The 17,619-nt window shown below is 42.1% G+C and overlaps 1 pseudogene; it reads left to right on the top strand.

The window, feature by feature from the left end:
- The first annotated feature begins 2,118 nt into the window (after window positions 1-2,118).
- On the top strand, window positions 2,119-16,373 carry LOC114494919 (annotated as a pseudogene).
- Window positions 16,374-17,619: the final 1,246 nt, after the last annotated feature.

Genomic DNA, 17,619 nt, shown 5'->3' with positions numbered 1-17,619 from the left:
CTGGCTGGGAATCAAACCTGGAATACTTTGGTTCCCAGCCCGCGCACAATCCACTGAGCTACGCCAGCCAGGGCTTAGGTCCAGAGTTTTGGAGGGGGGAGTTGTTATTGTGAACAGCTGGGAGTCTCTCCCGTTGGCCAGGGTGGCAGCAGGGGGAGGTTCTTACACTGAGCACACCAAAAGCTGGAAATGTGAATGAAGAGGGCCTGAGAGCCAAAAGCTAGCAGATGATAAGGTAGAAAATAACTCTCTCTTCCTTATCTCTATGGGAAGCTCAGGCTTGAGCAGGAAGAGGAGATGGTTTTTGAGGAAGGAGTCTGTAAGGTTTTCTTAGACCTCGCCGAGGAAATAAACAGCCAATTAGCCATGGAAACAGGCAGATGAGCTTTATTTTGGAAGTTTGTGCTTCCAGGCGACGTTTTCCCCGCCTGGAGAAGGGGCTAAGAAAAGACGGAGCGGGAGAAGGGAAAGGCTGGGAGTTTTAGGCTGGGAGCCAAGGATTGGGTCTTGGTGAACAAAGAAGCAACTTAGCATTGGTGGCTCCTGGTCTGATGTCAGTCACCTCTTCTGGGTCAGAGTTCAGTTGCCATATTGCTTGTAGTCCAAATGGTGGCCATATTTGTAGTCCAAAATGCTAATTGTAACTAGATTCCCACTTGTCCTACCCTGCCCATCCTGACAGAGTCCACCATTCCCTCAGGTTGTGTGGCACCCGAACAAAACCCATTTTCTTTTGTGCCAGCTCCTGTCTCACAAGTTTGGCCTTTGAGGTGGCAGGCAGCTGAAGCTTCATTTTGTTTGGTTACATTAGCGCCTTTCAAATTGTGATGCAGTATTAACTATAGTCACCATGCTGTACATTATATCCTCATGGCTGACTTATTTTATAATGGGAAGTTTGTATCTTTTGAACCTCTTCCACCCCTACACCCACCTTGGCAAATACCAGTCTGTTCGGTGTATTTATAAACTTTTTTATTAAGTGATTTTTTGTATTGTTTTAGATTTCATGTATAAATAAAATCATACAGTATTTCTCTTTCTGTCTGACTTATTTCACTTAGTGTATTGCTGTTTAGGTCTATCCATGTTGTCACAAATGACAAGATTTCATTCTTTTTTTAATTTTATATATATATATATATATATATGTTCACATTTTTAATCTATTCATTTATTGATGGACATTTAGGTTGTTTCCATGTCTTAGCTATTGTAAATAATGCTTCAGTGAACATGGGGTACATATATTTTTTGAGTTAGTGTTTTCACTTTCTTTGAATAAACGCCCAAACTAGACTTGCACATTGATAGCTGGCCAAGGGCTGTCTCTTTGTTTGTTGCAGTCCTGTGGGACCCAGAAAGGCAAGACCCTCTGGCTTCCAGAGCCAGGTGATCAAATACCACCGTGTGGAACCCACAACAACCAGGCACCAGACACATGTGAAAGCTTCCTTACAGAGGGAGAGCACAAAGATAACTCCCATCCTCTAGGGCCTCTGGAAAGGATTATAGCTATCCCTTAGCTGTGTGTTTAATTAGAAGTCTGTTCTTTTGGCCACAGCTATGAACATAAGCTAATAGGACTCTTTCACAGAAAGACTAGCATTTTAGTATGTTGCTTTCTAATGGGTGTGGAATGAGGCTCAGAATAGGGTGTAGGCTGAAAAGCCCCAACCCACCCCCAGTCCCACAAGCCTAGTTTGGGGGCTGGAAAAAGCAGCAGCACAGGGATTGAGAGTTTTGCATATCATTAACCACAGGCTAGCCTCATAGAAATACTGAATAGTCTGCCTGGGAGATGGGTGTGACTTTGACCCATTGTGTAACTCAGAGACGGCTCTTCTGGTTACAGGGCCTGAGTGAGAGCATGGAGATGGTTCTCTCCACACCACAGGGCCAAGCATGCCTGGGCTAACTATGACAGCCAAGAAAGACAGAAAAATATGTGAGTGCTGCCAGGTGTAGCTGATTATGGGAGGAGTTGGAAATGGGGTTATGGAGGAGGTTCCAGGCCGTGGTTTAAACAAAAAGGCAGGCTGAAATGTGTGAAGGAGACAATGTGGGACCTTTAGGGACCATGCAGGTCAATATGGGGTAAAAGGAGTCTCCCCGGCCATGAGGAGGTGCTACGTGGTTTTGGATCAAGAACTGGAAATCAAGGCAACACAGCTGATGGTGCTGGGAACCACCAGAGGCCTATCCAGCCACACAAGTATTACTGGAAGGAACCGGGAGAAGTGAGCTGTGGACTTCTGTTTTGTTAGCTTCTTCTGGAAGGTGGTACTTCTGACTGGCATGCCCTGAGATTGACCTGACTGGGCAAAGTGGGGAGGGCAGGACAGTGTGTTTGTGGGTGTATCTTCATTTCTAAAGGGCGTGAGATTTAATGGCAGAATTCTGCTGTTACTCCATTTTTAAAAAAAGATTTTATTTATTTTTAGAGAGAGGGGAAGGGAAGGAGAAAGAGGGAAACATCAATGTGTTGTTGCCTCTCAAGCACCCCCTACAGGGGACCTGGCCTGCAACCCAGGCATGTGCCCTGACTGGGAATTGAACTAGTGAACCCTTTGGTTCTCAGGCCAGTGCTCAATCCATGAGTCACAGCAGCCAGGACTAAACCTTTATAAATTTTAATAAAATAATTCCTTTCTTTTTTGCCAGACTCTGGCATTGAGAGCCACAACTCTTACTGGCAGCAGGCAAAAAGAACCGTAGAGTAACAAGACTGCTGAAGGGGCGGGTCGTTCTGTAACAGCTTCTCTGAGGTGCTTGGGATGTAGTTAGCTGGGACTTCCCCCTTCATCTCTTACAGTTCTGCACGACCAAGGGCAAGCACTGTGGGCACCAGAGCCAGGTAATCAAGAGGTGTTCCTTTGGTGGTGGATGCAAAAATCAGGGCTCCAGATGAGAGCACACACTCCTTCCTGGAAATACCAGTGACTGGGAGCAAGACAGGGGGCAAGCACGAAGGTGGTGCACACTAGCCTCCTCCTGGTGTGTGCCACACCAGAAGCAAGACCCTTGGGCTGACGTTCCAAGACAAACCATCTTTCAGAAAGACTGGGAGTGTGTCTTAAGTTGCTGTTTCTGTGCTGTGCTCTGAGGGTGATAGCCAGTCAACGACTGTCTCTCTGTCACAGTCACATGGGACTTGTAAATGCAAGCCCCACAAGAATCAGGTGATCATAGCATGTTCCCTAGGCAGAACCCACAAAAACCAAAGTGTTACAGAACAACAAGGGGGGCCAAGGGGAGCGAAGAGCAATATACTATAACCTGAAAGGAACCCCCCAGGTTCATTATGTCCGCCACCTTAGGAAAGATGTCTCTCAATGCTAGAGATTTATGAAAAGGAAAGGAAATGTTTATTTAATGCTATACAGACTTAAAGGAGTGACCTAATGTCTTCATCAAAATCCCAAAGTCCCTTAAAACACCCACAAACACACACAGTCCTTCCTTCCTCCCTTTGCCCAGTCTGGGGTACCGTATCTCAGGAAAAGAAATAGAAGTCCATGGCTCAGGCAGCTCCCAGTTCTTCCCAGTAATCCGTCTCGGCTGGTAGGCCTCCCTCAGTTCCCCGCACCATCAGCTGTGTCGCTGGGATCTCTGCTAAAGCCAGGTGGTGGTTCCCCCCATTAAAGCTGTGGGGGTCCCCACTCTGGCAAAGCCTTGTGGTTCTCTCTCCCAGGGCCATGGGAGTCCCCACTCAGCCAAAAACACATGGTTCTCTCTTATATGGCCACAGCTGAGTGGTCCTCTCTTCAATGGCTGCAAGGAGAGGGGGTCACCACTCTGCCAAAGCCGAGTGGTGATTCTCTGCTAAAGCTGCATGGTGATTCTCTCTCACAGGGCTGCAGGAGTCCCCACTCTGCTAAAGACGGAGTGGTTCCCTCCCCACTGGCTGCCACGTCTGGGTTTAAATCCCTATGCCAATCCTTCTCTGCAGCCCCATTTCCAACTCCTCCTACAATCAGTTACACTTGCCAGCACTCTTATATCCTTCTAGCTTTACTGGGCTGCCATCGTGAATCTGGGCAGGCATGGCCCCATGTCATGGAGCCAATCTTCTCCAAGATCCCATGCAGGTGCTGTAACTCGGGGGACCTGCCCCCCAGTTACGTCTTGGTGGGGAAGTTACTTCCATCCCCCTGGCTCAGAGCACAGCCACAGCTATTTAACATACCTATGCAACCAGTTAAAGGTTATAGATGTGTTAAATGACCATGCCAGAGGTTAGCTGCAAAGCTGTTGCCATGCAAAATGGCTCTCAATGGCCCTGCTCCATTTGTCCCTTTCCCCAGCCCACACCTGGGGGGTGGGGTGAGGACTTCCTAATATTTCCTGAACACCTTGAGTTCTGGATCCCATTTAAAATCCCTATTTGGGGTTGTCCCTCTTGGCTGCACCCTGTTACAAAAGTACCCGATATAACCACCAGGTGCCAGACACGTGTACAAGCTCCCCTCCTTGAGATGCTGTTGATCTGAAACAAGGCACAGAGAGCACAAAGATAATGCCCAGCCTCTGAGGAGTCTGGACAGGATTCCAGTTGGCCTTTAGATGTGTTTTTAATTAGGAGCTCTCCCTTAGGCAGAAGCTATAAAGATAAGCTACTTGTTGTGCCCTGGAGGTGGTAGGTGACTAAGAACTCTTTTCTTGTTTGTTACAGTTTTGTAGGAACCATGAACATAAGCCATGCTACTAGAGCCAAGTGATCAACAGATGTTCCCTGGGCCTGGGAAGTTTGTAACCCAGCCCATCATTCTTTTAACGTTGTTTCTGTAAATAATGACTTGTAAATTCACACATAGCTGTGGATAAACTGCCTGTTTGCTTAAAGGCTTCTAGGAGCTAACCTCAAAGGAAGCCGACCCCAGCCCTCAGGCAGTTCAACTCCAGGAGATTTGCTCACCTTTGACAAAAGCCAGACTATTGCTCTGGCCAGGCAGCTCAGTTGGTTGGCGTGCCTGTACACCAAAAGGTTGTAGGTTTGATCCCTCCCTGGTCAGGGCACATACGGAAGGCAACTGATTGATGTTTCTCTCTCACATTGATGTTTCTTTCTTCCTTTCTCCCTTCTTCTCTCTCCCAAATCAATAAAAATATCCCCAGGTGGGAGTTTAAAAAAGAAAAAATCAGACCATTGACAGGCTCGGAGATCATTATGGGAGCAGACTGTGCTGACTCACACACAGCACCCACAGCCCCTCTGGTTTCTCTGTTCTGCCTTCCCCTTCCCCACTCATAAGAAATCCCAGAATTAGGTGAGCAAACCCTACACACTGGACAAACAAGGAGAAAACACATAGAAATAAGTAGGAGAGGCTGAGACACACTCTTACAGTAAGCCTGAGCCCTGGTGCCGTTCTGCATGGACACTGGTGACCAGGAGCCAGGCAGAGGGACGGTGCGAGGATGCCTCCATTTTTGGAGGGTATTTCAACAGACCCTTAACTCGGTGCTAAATTAGATGCTTGCCTCTCAGGCCAGTGCTTTCACGTGAGCAAATAAGCCTCTTTCACAGAGAAGTCTGGGTGCTTTTCAGTTGAATGCCGTTGGGCTGGGTCTGGGGTGGGTGAGTCCCCATGAGTTCTTTATGAAGTGTTTCCCAGTTTGGTATTGCCTATGGGATGTTGTGGACAGAGGCCCCCTTGGCATTCAAAGCTGGTGATTGGGGACTTGCTCTCAGGTACAGGTCTTAAAAGCTGGGGTGCCAGATGTAAGCTTCACTCTCTCCCCCCTCAGGGAGGAGCTCCAGGTGGTAACCTCCCTCCTGAGTGTGGGTCACTGCACTTGGGGTGAGGCTTACTGGGAGATTGCGTCTCAGCCTTTCCTGCTTACTTCAGTATGCTCCTTCCTTGTTGTCCAATGTGTAGGATTTGCTCACCTGGTTTCAGGGTTTTCTTCAGAGAAATTGTTCCATATGTAACTATTCAGTGTACCTGTGGCAGAAGGTGAATTCAGGATCTCCAATATTGCCATATTGTACCAGAACCTAAAACTGTCCTATGTCTTGGTTGTGGTGCTGGTTATGTTTGTATATGTTATATATTGTTGCCAAAACTCACAAAATTATAAATGAAGAAGGGTGAATTTTACTGTACATATAGTTTATCTTAATTAAAAACTGGAAAAAATGCTCATAATGAAGTCATCAAAAACCATAATGGAATTTAAAATAATTATTATAAAAATATTGAAGACCTCTAAATCAAAACCCACTATATAAAATATAGTTGAGAGAAATTCAATAAGATCTAAATACATTGATATAATATATTGGGAATGAAAAAGGAGGTTAGTAAGCCTGACAAGCTCAGTGACCAGAAGTCCCCACAAAGAATGACCTGATCACAAATTCCTGACTGGACAGGTCATAGTGAGTACTCATGTCTCAGGCCTGTAGCTTCCTCAACAAAGCTCAGTCTTTACCTCAAATGAACACTATCCACTGTTCTTATACATTGAAGATAACACACCCTTTAAAATGTCAGCATGAACTTTTTCCTACTCCTCAAAGGCACAACCCCCAGCGTCAGAGCACAAGGCCACCAGAGCATGAGGCCACAGAACCTCTCACTGTTATCTTGTTTCCTGACACCATCTGTCTGTGCTGCAAACATTGTTAACTATCCCGCACCCACCAATGTAAAGGATGCATTTCTCCATTTTGTCTTTTATCAAATCCTAGAGGTCCCCCACCCCATGCTTTCTCCTGCTCCCTTAGTCTACCACCAATGGATTTCACGTAACCCTCCTTACATCTTCTTTATTCTGATGAATAAAATAAACTGTGAAACTGCCATTCTCTGGAGCATTTTCTGAGTCCATTCAGATTTTGCTTCTTGGCATGCCCTCAAAATTTGGCCCAAATAAACTCTTATAAGTCTTTCTTATACACTGGATGTTCTTTTGTTGACAATATAATTAAACAAAAGTTCCAGTATTGTTATGATGTTAATTCTTCCAAGTTGGTTTATAGATTCAATACAGCCCTGATTAATATCCAGCAGTGTTTTCCCTTCTCCTTCTCCTCCCTTTTGTGTTCCTCCCTTCCTCCTTATCTTTGTCTTCTTCATCTTCACTGTCTTCTCTTCTATAGAAATTCCTGAGCTATTTCTGAAATTTACATATATATACAAAAGACCTAGAATAGGACAAGATTTTTTAAAAAGAAGAAAAAATTTGGAGGACTTATACTACCTGACTTCAAGATACTATAAAGGTACAGTACACAAGAGACTTTGGCATTGGCATCAGGACAGATAAATCAATGACACAGAATAGAGAATCTAGAAATAGACACAAAAATATTTGTACTTACATTTATTATTTATTTTTTGAGTAAAATTTTGAGAAAGTTAGGTACCTTTCCCCAAAGCTGAGAAATTAGACAGACTTGCTAGCAAGATGTTAAGATGTGATTTACACACAAACCTTCAAATAACGAGTCCAAGATTTCTTTTGAGTGCTAGAACTCTAGTGACAGTGCTGCCTTTCACAGCAAGGACCTGTTCCCTGTGGAGAAACGTGCCAAGTTGATGTGGACTCTGGCCAGCAGTGTCTGCAGTGTTGTGGATGAGACAAACAAATTCACATGGACTACAGAAGTCCTGTGGAGAAAAAGGGATGGCATGGCTGCTCTCTAAGTAAGAGAGAGCACCTTGGCCACTCTCTCAAGGGGAGAGTGCCCTGACCCTTGCCTTGACAAGCTTTTATTGGCTTTTAATAGCATACATCAAAGAAGGTTCTCATTCTTTATGCTCAGGTTTGCTTTAGGTGGTTACTTTTTACAGATAACAATGGAAGTGATGTTACTGATTACTTCCTACAGATTAACAAGGAAAAAATGTTGCAAATGCTAGGGAATGATAAGAGTGATTGGTCTGGTTACACTTAATCCTTGGGAGAATTAGTACAGGCTTCAGGAAGTTACTTTAAAGATATGCAGTAAACATTTGCTGCTTCAATTCAGGGTGAGGGAGTTTTATTTAGCAAGAGCAAGCCTCAAAGCAGCCTAGGTACAATGCAGGCCTGGTCTCCCACAGGAAAGCCAATCTGTGGGTTTGGCTTCTTGGGGGCTGCCATGTACTTATCGGCTTTCCAATAGGACTGGGCTACATTTGCTGTTCCACACGGATAGGTTCCTTATACCAAATTGACTCACCTTTTCTTTGGCTGCTGTTTCCTACAGTGCTGTCTGCATTAAGCATCACCCAGGCTAACACAGAGTCCATGACACCACAACCTGCTGGTGGCTCCTCCTGAAAGGTCTCTGTATTGGCTGGTCTAAAGGCAGATTGCTGGACTGACTCGGGGGTTATTGGATCCAGCCGACACAAAGAGATATCTGTATTTTCCATAAAGAATGACCTGCTCTGTAGATAAGTGTCTATCCCTGGGTCATGGAGCGAGAGGCAAACAGCTGCAGCATCCTGCATTAGGTGGGCTATGCACTCTTGTTCACACACCCCTGCTTCCTGTGTAGTTCCTTGGTGGTACTGATCAGCTGGGATTCATTCAACCATGGACCTCCCCTTGTCCCAGGGCAGGAATATTTTTTTTAATTCTGACTGCACTTCAAGACATGAATATAATTTCACCTACTATTAAAATGCACTCCCCCCGTCCTTTAAGGTAGGTGTTTGGGAAGTGGCCCTTAGGGTAACGAGTGACGTGCCCACAGAGGACATTTTATCTTCTTCCTTTTCCTCTCACTCACTCTCCCAAAGGTGCACTTGGGTCCTTTCTTCCTCTAGATGGGGTCATAATAGGGAACTAATTTAATACCTCCCTATCTTTTCTACATACACCTCAGTTTGGGTTTAATATTTCATATAACAATGTCAGGTTATAATAAAAAAACATTGACACTCAGAGCTTAATTCCAACAGAAGTAAACTCAGTGCTGTCAGAGTGACATATTAGGGTTTTTATTCTAAGACCAAAGTTTCCCAACTTAGAAATACAAAAATTCTGAAAACAGAAGTGAAAAATCCAGTGCATGTGTGTATAAGGCTCTCAGTCTAAGGAGGCTTCTCTAACCATGTAGTGGAAGAAGACGTGTGCTGGATAAGGAAAGCAAACCTAATAATTGATAAAAAATTGGGACTTAATTTTCCTAGACATGAGATAATATTAGAACAGAAGGGAATGGAATATTACTTTTATTGGAGAGTGAACTTTTATTTCCCTCCCTTGGGTCATCAATGCCACATTGGCCTCTTGATGGGAACTTTTTCTAGACACTAAGAGAATTTGCTCATGCTCTTCCAGGCCTGGTAGGACAGGGAAGATGAAACCTTACTTTTAAGGGAAGAAACACTATTCTTTTATTTTTTCCCCTCTTCTTTCTTCTCTACCTGGACTATTCAGTTCTAAAGCCATTGGAGGGTGGGGGCAGAGTACAGTGGTCACCTGTGTTTATGTGGGAGAAGGCATGTTGTCCAGAGAGGGGTATCAGATTCAAAATAATTTGAAGGGAGCAGCTGTGCAGATAGGGGGCCTAGCTTAGGGAGCCAGAGTCCAAGTGAGATGACAAGGCTGGTGTGGCTTGGGGTATGGATTTGAACACTTTGAAGGCAACATCTGGATGTGTGGCCTGCTGTGGGTGTCAGAGCCTGTGCAGGGCAAAGGGCTTCTGTGTGTGACGGTGGCTCAGGTTTAGTGTGAGAAGAGCATCTCAGTAGGGAAAGATTTGGGGAGGGGGTGGAGATTCATTATACAATATACAGAGGGACCGTTCAGGAAAGTAAAACAATTAAGAATGACAGGATCCAGATTTTTCATTGTCAGTGAAGGAAGGTACAGGTATACATTATTTTATTGCAATTTGCAATTCACTTTAGTGTGCTTTGCAGATTTTTATTTTATTTTATTTTTTTATTTTTTATTTTTTACAAAATAAAGGTTTTTGGCATCCCTGCATCAAGCAAGACTATTGGTGCCATTTCTTCAACAGCATTTGCTCAGTTCATTTCTCTGTGTCACATTTTGGTAATTCTCATATTTCAAGCTTTTTCATTATATTTGTTGTGGTGATCTGTGATCAGTGATTTTTTTTGTTACTACTGTAATTGTTTGGGTACCAAGAACCATGATGATATTAGATGGTGAACTTAATCAATAAATGTTGTGTGTTCTGATTGCTCCACCAACCAGCTGTTCCATCATGTCTTTCCCTCTCCTCTTCCTGAGACAAAAAATAGTGAACTTCGGCCAATTAATAACCCTATAATGTTCTGGAAGAGGTCAAGTGAAAGATTTGTGCATCTCTCACTTTAAATAGAAAGCTAGAAATGACTAAGCTGAGTGAGGAAAGCATGTTGACAACCAAGACAGGTCAAAAGCCAGTTCTCTCGTGCCAATGGTTAGCCACATTGTGAATGCAAAGAAAAAGTTATTGAAGGAAATTAAAAGTGCTACTCCAGTGAACAATCAGAAAGTGAAACAGTCTTACTGCTGATACGAAGCAAGTTTTAGTGGTCTGGACAAAAGATCAAACCAGCCACAACATTCCCTTGGGCCAAAGCCTAACCCAGAGCAAGGCCCTACCTCCCTTAAACTCTACAAAGGCTGAGAGAGGTGAGAAAGCTTCAGAAGAAAAGTGTAAAGCTGGCAGAGGTTGGCTCGTGAGATTTAAGGAAAGAAGCCATCTCTATAATATAAAGTACAAAGTGAAGCAGGAAGTCATCCAGAAGCTCTAGCTGTGATAATTAATGAAGGTGGCTACACTAAATAACAAATTTTCAATCTAGATGCAACCACCTTATGTTGGAAGAAGATGCCACCCAGGACTTCCATAGCTAGAAAGAGGTCAATGCCTAACTTCAAAGCTTCAAAGGCCAGGCTGACTCTCTTGTTCAGGGCTAATGCAGTTGGTGACTTCAGTTGAAGCAAATGATACTTAATTGTACCAAATCTCCCCTGTCTGTGCTCTGTAAGTGGAACAACAAAGCCTGGATGACAGCACATCTGTTTACAACATGGTCTATTGAATATTTTAAGCCTCCTGTTCATACATTCTGCTCAGGAAAAAGATCCCTTTCAAAATACTACCTCTCATTAACAATGCACCTGGTCAGCCAAGAGCTGTGATAAAGATGTACATGAGGTTAATCCTATTTTCATTCCTGCTAAAACAACATCCATTTTGCAGCCCATGGATCAAAAAGTAATTTTGACTTTCAAGTCTTACTTCAGAAATGTATCCTGTAAGGCTATAGCTGTCATAGAGAGTAATTCCTCTGATGGATATGGGGAAAGTAAAGTGAAAACCTTTTGGAAGGTTTTCTGGAATGGTACCATCTAGATACCATTAAAATATGTGTGACTCATGGGGAGAGGTAAAAATGTTAACATTAATAAAAGTTTGAAAGAAGTTGACTCCAACCCTCACGGATGACTTTGCAGGATATAAGACTTCAGTGAAGTAAGTACCTGCACTTCTGGTGGAAACAGCAAGAAAACTAGAATTAGAAGCAGGGCCTGAAGATGGGGCTGAATTGATCCAATCTCATGATCAAACTTTAATAGACAAGACGTTGCTTCCCGTGGCTGAGCAAAGAAAGTGGTTTCTTGGGATAGAATCTATTTCTGGTAAAGGTGTTGAAATGACAACAAAGGAATTAGAATGTTACATAAACTTAGTTGAAAAAGCAGTGGCAGAGTTAGGAGGAATGACTCCAATTTTGAAAAAACTTGTACTGTGGGGAAAATGCTATCAATTGGCATAACTTGCTACAAAGAAATTGTTTGTGAAATACAGTCAATAAATGTCACAAACTTTATCATTATCTTATTTTTACAAACTGCCACAGCCATCCCAGCCTTCAGCAACAACCACCCCAATCAGTCAGCAGCCATCAACATTGAGGCAAGACCTTCCACCCTCAAAAAGATTAGGATTCACTGTAGGCTCAGATAATGAGTACAATTTTTTAGCAGTAAAGTATTTTTTTTTACTGTTGTTCAATTACTGTTCTGTATTTTTCCCTGTACCTCTATCCACTCTGTCCCCTCAACAGTCAATCCCTACCCCATTGTCTGTGCCCATGGGTCCTCTATCCATGTTCCTTGACTTGCTTCTTCTCCTTCTCTCCCCTGTTATTCCTCTCCCCTTCCCCTATAGTCACTGTCAGTTTGTTCTTTGTCTCCATGTCGCTGGTTCTATTTTGCTTGCTTGCTTGTTTTGTTGACTACATTCCACTTATAGGTCAGATCATGTGGTATTTGTCTTTTACCACCTGGCTTATTTCACTTAGCATAATGCTCTCCAGTTCCATCCATGCTGTCACAAAGGGTAGGAGCTCCTTTATTTCTGCTGCAAAGTATTCCGTTGTGTAAATGTAAATGTATCACAGTTTTCTGATCCACTCATTTACTGATGGGCACTTAAGCTGTTTCTAGCACTTTGCTCTTGTAAATAATGCTGCTGTGAACATTAGGGTGCATAGGTTCTTTTAAATTGGTGTTTCAGGGTTCTTAGGATGTGATCCCAGCAGTGGAATTGCTGAGTCAAAAGGAAGTTCTATTTTTAGTTTTTTGAGGAAATTCGATAGTCTTTCCACAGTGGCTGCACCAGTCTGCAATCCCACCAACAGTGCGCTAGGGCTTCCCTTTTCTTCACAGCCTCTCCAGCACTTGTTGTTTGTTGATTCATTTATGATGGCCGTTCTGACCAGTGTGAAGTGGTATCTCATTGTGGTTTTAATTTGTATCTCTCTGATGGCTGGTGATGTTGACCATCCTTTCATATGTCTCTGGGCCCTCTGTATGTCCTCCTTGGATAAGTGTCTGTTCAGGTCCTTTGCCCATTTTTTAATTGGGTTTTTTGTTTCCTGGAGTTGAGTCATGGAGTTTTTTATATATTTTGGAGATCAAACCCTTGTCTGAGGTATCACTGACAAATACATTTTCCCATATTGTTGGTTCCTTTCTCATTTTGCTGTTTTCTTTAGCCATGCAGAAGCCTTTTAATTTGATGAGTTCCCATTTGTTTATTCTTTCCTTTATATCCCTTACCCTAGGGGAGTATCTGTGAAAATATTGCTATATGGGATATCTGAAATTTTCCTGCCTATGTTCTCCTCTAGAACTTTTATGTTGTCACATCTTGTATTTAAGTCTTCTATCCATCTTGAGTTTATTTTGGTATATAGTATAAAGTATTTTATAATTAAGATATGTACATTCTTTAGAAAGAATGTTATTGTACATGTAATAAACTATGGTATAGTGTAAACATAAATTTTGTATGCCCTGGGAAACCAAAATTTTACATGACTGGCTTTACTATAGTATTTACTTTATTGTGGTGGTCTGCAGCCAATCTCACCATATCTCCGATGTGTGCCTTATGAGAAAGAAAAAAAACTAGACTGATTTTTGCAATGTTGTGTTGGAATCTGAGTTCTGAGAACTTTTTATGTATGCGTGTGTGTCTAAAATTTCTAACATGTACATATATGTACACATGTAAATCACATATATTTTTATATTTGTACATATAATGTTAAAATATATAAAATGTGTGTGTGCTTGGTTTCCCTAACTACACGCACTGAGCGAGCCTGAGGGCAGCAGCACTCCACTAGCAGTGAGCCCACCCAACACCCAGATCTTGCCTTCTCAACACCGTTCCTGACTTCAAGGCCCAGGGTTACTTGAAGAAATGACTGATTCCAGGTACGAAGCATGAAAAATACTAGAGAAGTCTGGAATGTCTTTTGTGGCAGAAATTAAGGAAGTCCTCGAAACATGATGGGGACATGTTAAAGGAATTCTATAGACAGACTAAAAGGCTCCCACTGACAAAATTTTGGAAACTTTGAACATGAAACCAATGATAGCAGTGCATTATAACCCACTGAATAAAATAGAAAAACAAGAGCCTATATATACATATATAAATACAAGATTGAATAATGCAATGTTCTGTTAGAAATGGTATATTTACTTGGTTTTAAAGATGCTTGTCAAAAATATTCAGTATTACTATGTGGCAAATAATATATTAACAGAAGAGAGGACTGGAAGACATCACTTTTAACAAGTAACCAAAATAAACGGTTTTAATGGAACATGTAGAAAGCAGGTGTCCTCTGAACAGATGCAAAGGAAGAACAGGGATCATTTCTTTGATATTACCGTCAAGGATGTGCAACTGAATCTAGTCATAAAGAAACATCAGCCACTAAAGTAAAAGGTTATTTTTTTAAATAACTGACTTATAACCTTCAAGAGTGTCAAGATTATAAATATCAAGGGAAGAATAAAGATCTATTCCAGGTGATGATTTCATGTGGGTATTCCTTCCTTGTACTTTTCAGAAAGTTTAGCCAAATTTTGAATCCCCCAAAAGTCATTTGAGAAGTTGGGAGAGTGAGGTAGGATTAGCAATCAACACAGAAATGTTACTTGTTTGAAGAAATCTGCTCACATCAAGTTTAGACAAGAATTGGAAACACACACAGTCAGAGGTTAAGGTAGACATTTCCAGATGGGGTCCATGTGCTTATAAGAAAAAGTTATGATTCAATCGGTCAGCCTTAGTTGTCTCTGTGGCATGTGACATGTGTGTGTCCAATGTTTCTGCAGCTAACGGTGAGTCATTCTTACAAGTAAAGTAAAGAGTAATAAGGTTATATGTGTAGTATACTTTATATAGATCCTGTGAGTGCTGGAATGCTGTTCAAAGAAATGACAAGCTTTAGAAGCAAAATAAGCAAAACAAACTTTATGCTGGCAGTTTTGTCACATAATTATGTGTAGTGTTGTCAACCTTGCTTAGGAGGGCTAAGTGTTATGTTATTTGAATATTCCTCAACAATGTTGGCTGGCCTTGTCCTTGCTGAGCATTACAATATACGCTGCAATATTCAGTCCTTTGTAAAGTAAACAAATTATTTTCATCATTAAAAAAGGAAATGTGTCTATCTGAGTCATGATGTGCTCTCAAGTCCAAAATAAAGATGTTTTTATAGGTACTCTTAACAATTTGATGAACATCATCACAAAATCAAAGAAATATTTTTGTTTGAAAAATTTGTAATGAAAGAAAGAAAGAGCAAGAATATCTGATGGGGCAGTTAAAGTGTCAATTTAAGAATGCTAACTAATAAATATTATATTTATGGTATTAAAATTTTAAGTGGTTTTATTGGGCATTTATATTTCATTAATGTTCTCTTTTTTAATGGTTTCTATTATCAGATGTCATTTTATACTCTTTTGGAAATGTATAATATTATTATAATGTTTTATAATAATAAACCACAGATTTATTGTTATACTTTTCTACAGTAAACCTCTGAAATATTAGGATAACTCTTTCAGAAAATGATTCCTCTTTATTATTATTTTAAAACTCTGAATGAAGAAGTATAAAAATACAGAAAACTTATGATTTTGAAAATTCCTAGTAATTCTCAGGAATTCTAATTTTTTGTTCCCAAAATTTGAAGATTGATCTTTGTCAGGAATTTGGAAACATGAGTGCATATTAAAGAAGATGTTAGTGACTAAATGCAAAATGATTTTGAATTTGCTTCTTTGCTATAAATGCAGTACTTAGATTAATTGATGGGATCTGAAAATTAGACTCTAATAATGAATTAGTTTCTTGATTTTGATGGCTGTATTATTGAATGTATGTGTTTGTGGTAAATACACACAAAGGTATTCCAGGCTAATGGGGCACTGGGTTAGCAACTTACTCCCAAATACATTCAAGGAAATAAAAGTGACTAGTACTGTATTTGTAATGTTTCTGTAATTTGTCTCTCTCTCCATGGACAGAGAGAAGAGGAGAGAGAGAGAGACAGGGACAGAGACAGAGACAGAGACAGAGAAAGACTCATTTATCTGTGGCCATGCAAGGAAAATAAGAGTACACTTTTCTCTTTCTTTTCTTTCTTTCTTTCTCTCTTTCTTTCTTCTTTCTTTCTTTCTTTCTTTCTTTCTTTCTTTCTTTCTTTCTTTCTTTCTTTCTTCTCCTCTCTCTCTCTCTCTCTCTCTCTCTCTCTCCCTCTCTCTCTCTCTCTCTCTCTCTCTCTCTCTCTCTCTCTTTCTTTCTTTCCTTTTCTTTTCTTCTCTTTCCTCACCCAAGGACTTGCTTATTGAGTTTAGAAAGGGGGGAAGGGAAGGGAGAAATATCTCTTGGTCCTTAGGCACCCTGACTGGGGAAGCTCATGTAACCTAGGCATATTACCTGTCTGGGAATTGAACCTATGACCTTTTGGTTTGCAGGGTGATGCCCAACCAAGCAATGCCAGCCAGGGCAAGAGTATGCTTTTCTATCACTTATAATTCCTTTGGTTTTTCTTCTTAACTCTTTTCTATTGCCGTTCTAGGCCTCAGCTAGCTGATATTGTCCTTCTAACTTCCCTGAGTTCTGGAACAGACTGATTAGGGAGAGGATTTCTTGAGGTGTTATTTGTGGCCTTTTAGGAGCCAGACTTGTCGTCAGGTTGCCTTCCCAGCCTGGGGTCAGGGTCCTGCTCCTGCCCTTCCTTTCCTGTAGTTCAACCTCAGGTTCTGCATCTGTGCAGACACAGGCAACTTTGCCCCGTGTGTTTGCTGGTGTGGGCACTGACCCCACACCTGCAGGTCAGGGGCTTTCCTCCCTGCTGATTGTGACTCTGCAGCTGTATGCCACATGCATTCTCATGGCATTCATGCAGTGGTTCTCTGACCTGGCTGGGCAGAAGGATAACTGAGGGAGATTTTAAAATATGCCCACGCTATGCTCTCAGATACTTTCATTTAATTGGCTAGGAAGAGGGACCAGGCATGAGGTGGTCTGTGTATGCAGTTCTGTTTGAGACTGCTGTTATGAAGCAGGTTTCCAGAACTGTATTGTGCACGCATATCATCTGGGAATCTTGTTACAATGCAGATTCTGACTCACTAGGCCTGGGGTGAGTCCTGACAGTCAGGCTTTCTGAGCAATTCCACAGCCTGCAGATGGCACTTTGAGTGACAAGGCGCTCTAGATAAAGTGCTTTTCTCAGCCTCAGCATCACTGACATTTGGGACAGGATAATTCTTTGTCATGGGGCAGGCCTGTGCCTCATAGGGTGTTTAGCAGTGTCCCTGATCTCTGCCCACTAGATGTCAATGATCACCCAAAATGTCTCCAAATGCCCTCTGGGGTGAGGGTGGCGGGGAGGTTGCCCTCAGGGGAAAACACTGCTCTCTGTAGTCTTCCTGTGCCCTCACTGCCTAAGTCACATGAAAAAGATCATCTCACTGTTACTACTGCTATAATGTGCAAAGTGCCATGGATTAATACAAAGAATATCATTACATTCTGTTTTCCTTACAGCCTTCCAAAGTTAGGGGTGAAAAGGGGAAATTCTTGGTCCTTCAGATGACGGGTGGGCTGTCATAAACCTGGGAGAGCGTAGTCCTTTAAAAAGCCATGGTGGTGGAGTTTGAGAGACTGGTGAGAAGAGTTTTTGTAGGTGACAGCCTGAGTCTGTGGTATGGGGAAGGTAGTGTTTCTGGGGTCCCATGTCCAGTCTACAAGCATGCTGAGGCAATCATGGACTCTGAGAAGGCTTGTCGTCCAGTCCTGGAATTCTCAAATACCTCATCACACACAACTGACAC

Source organism: Phyllostomus discolor, chromosome 4, assembly GCF_004126475.2.
Source record: "Phyllostomus discolor isolate MPI-MPIP mPhyDis1 chromosome 4, mPhyDis1.pri.v3, whole genome shotgun sequence".
NCBI classification, from domain to species: domain Eukaryota; kingdom Metazoa; phylum Chordata; class Mammalia; order Chiroptera; family Phyllostomidae; genus Phyllostomus; species Phyllostomus discolor.
The sequence above is the reverse complement of the archived record's forward strand: the minus strand, read 5'-3'. Positions and strand labels throughout refer to the sequence as shown.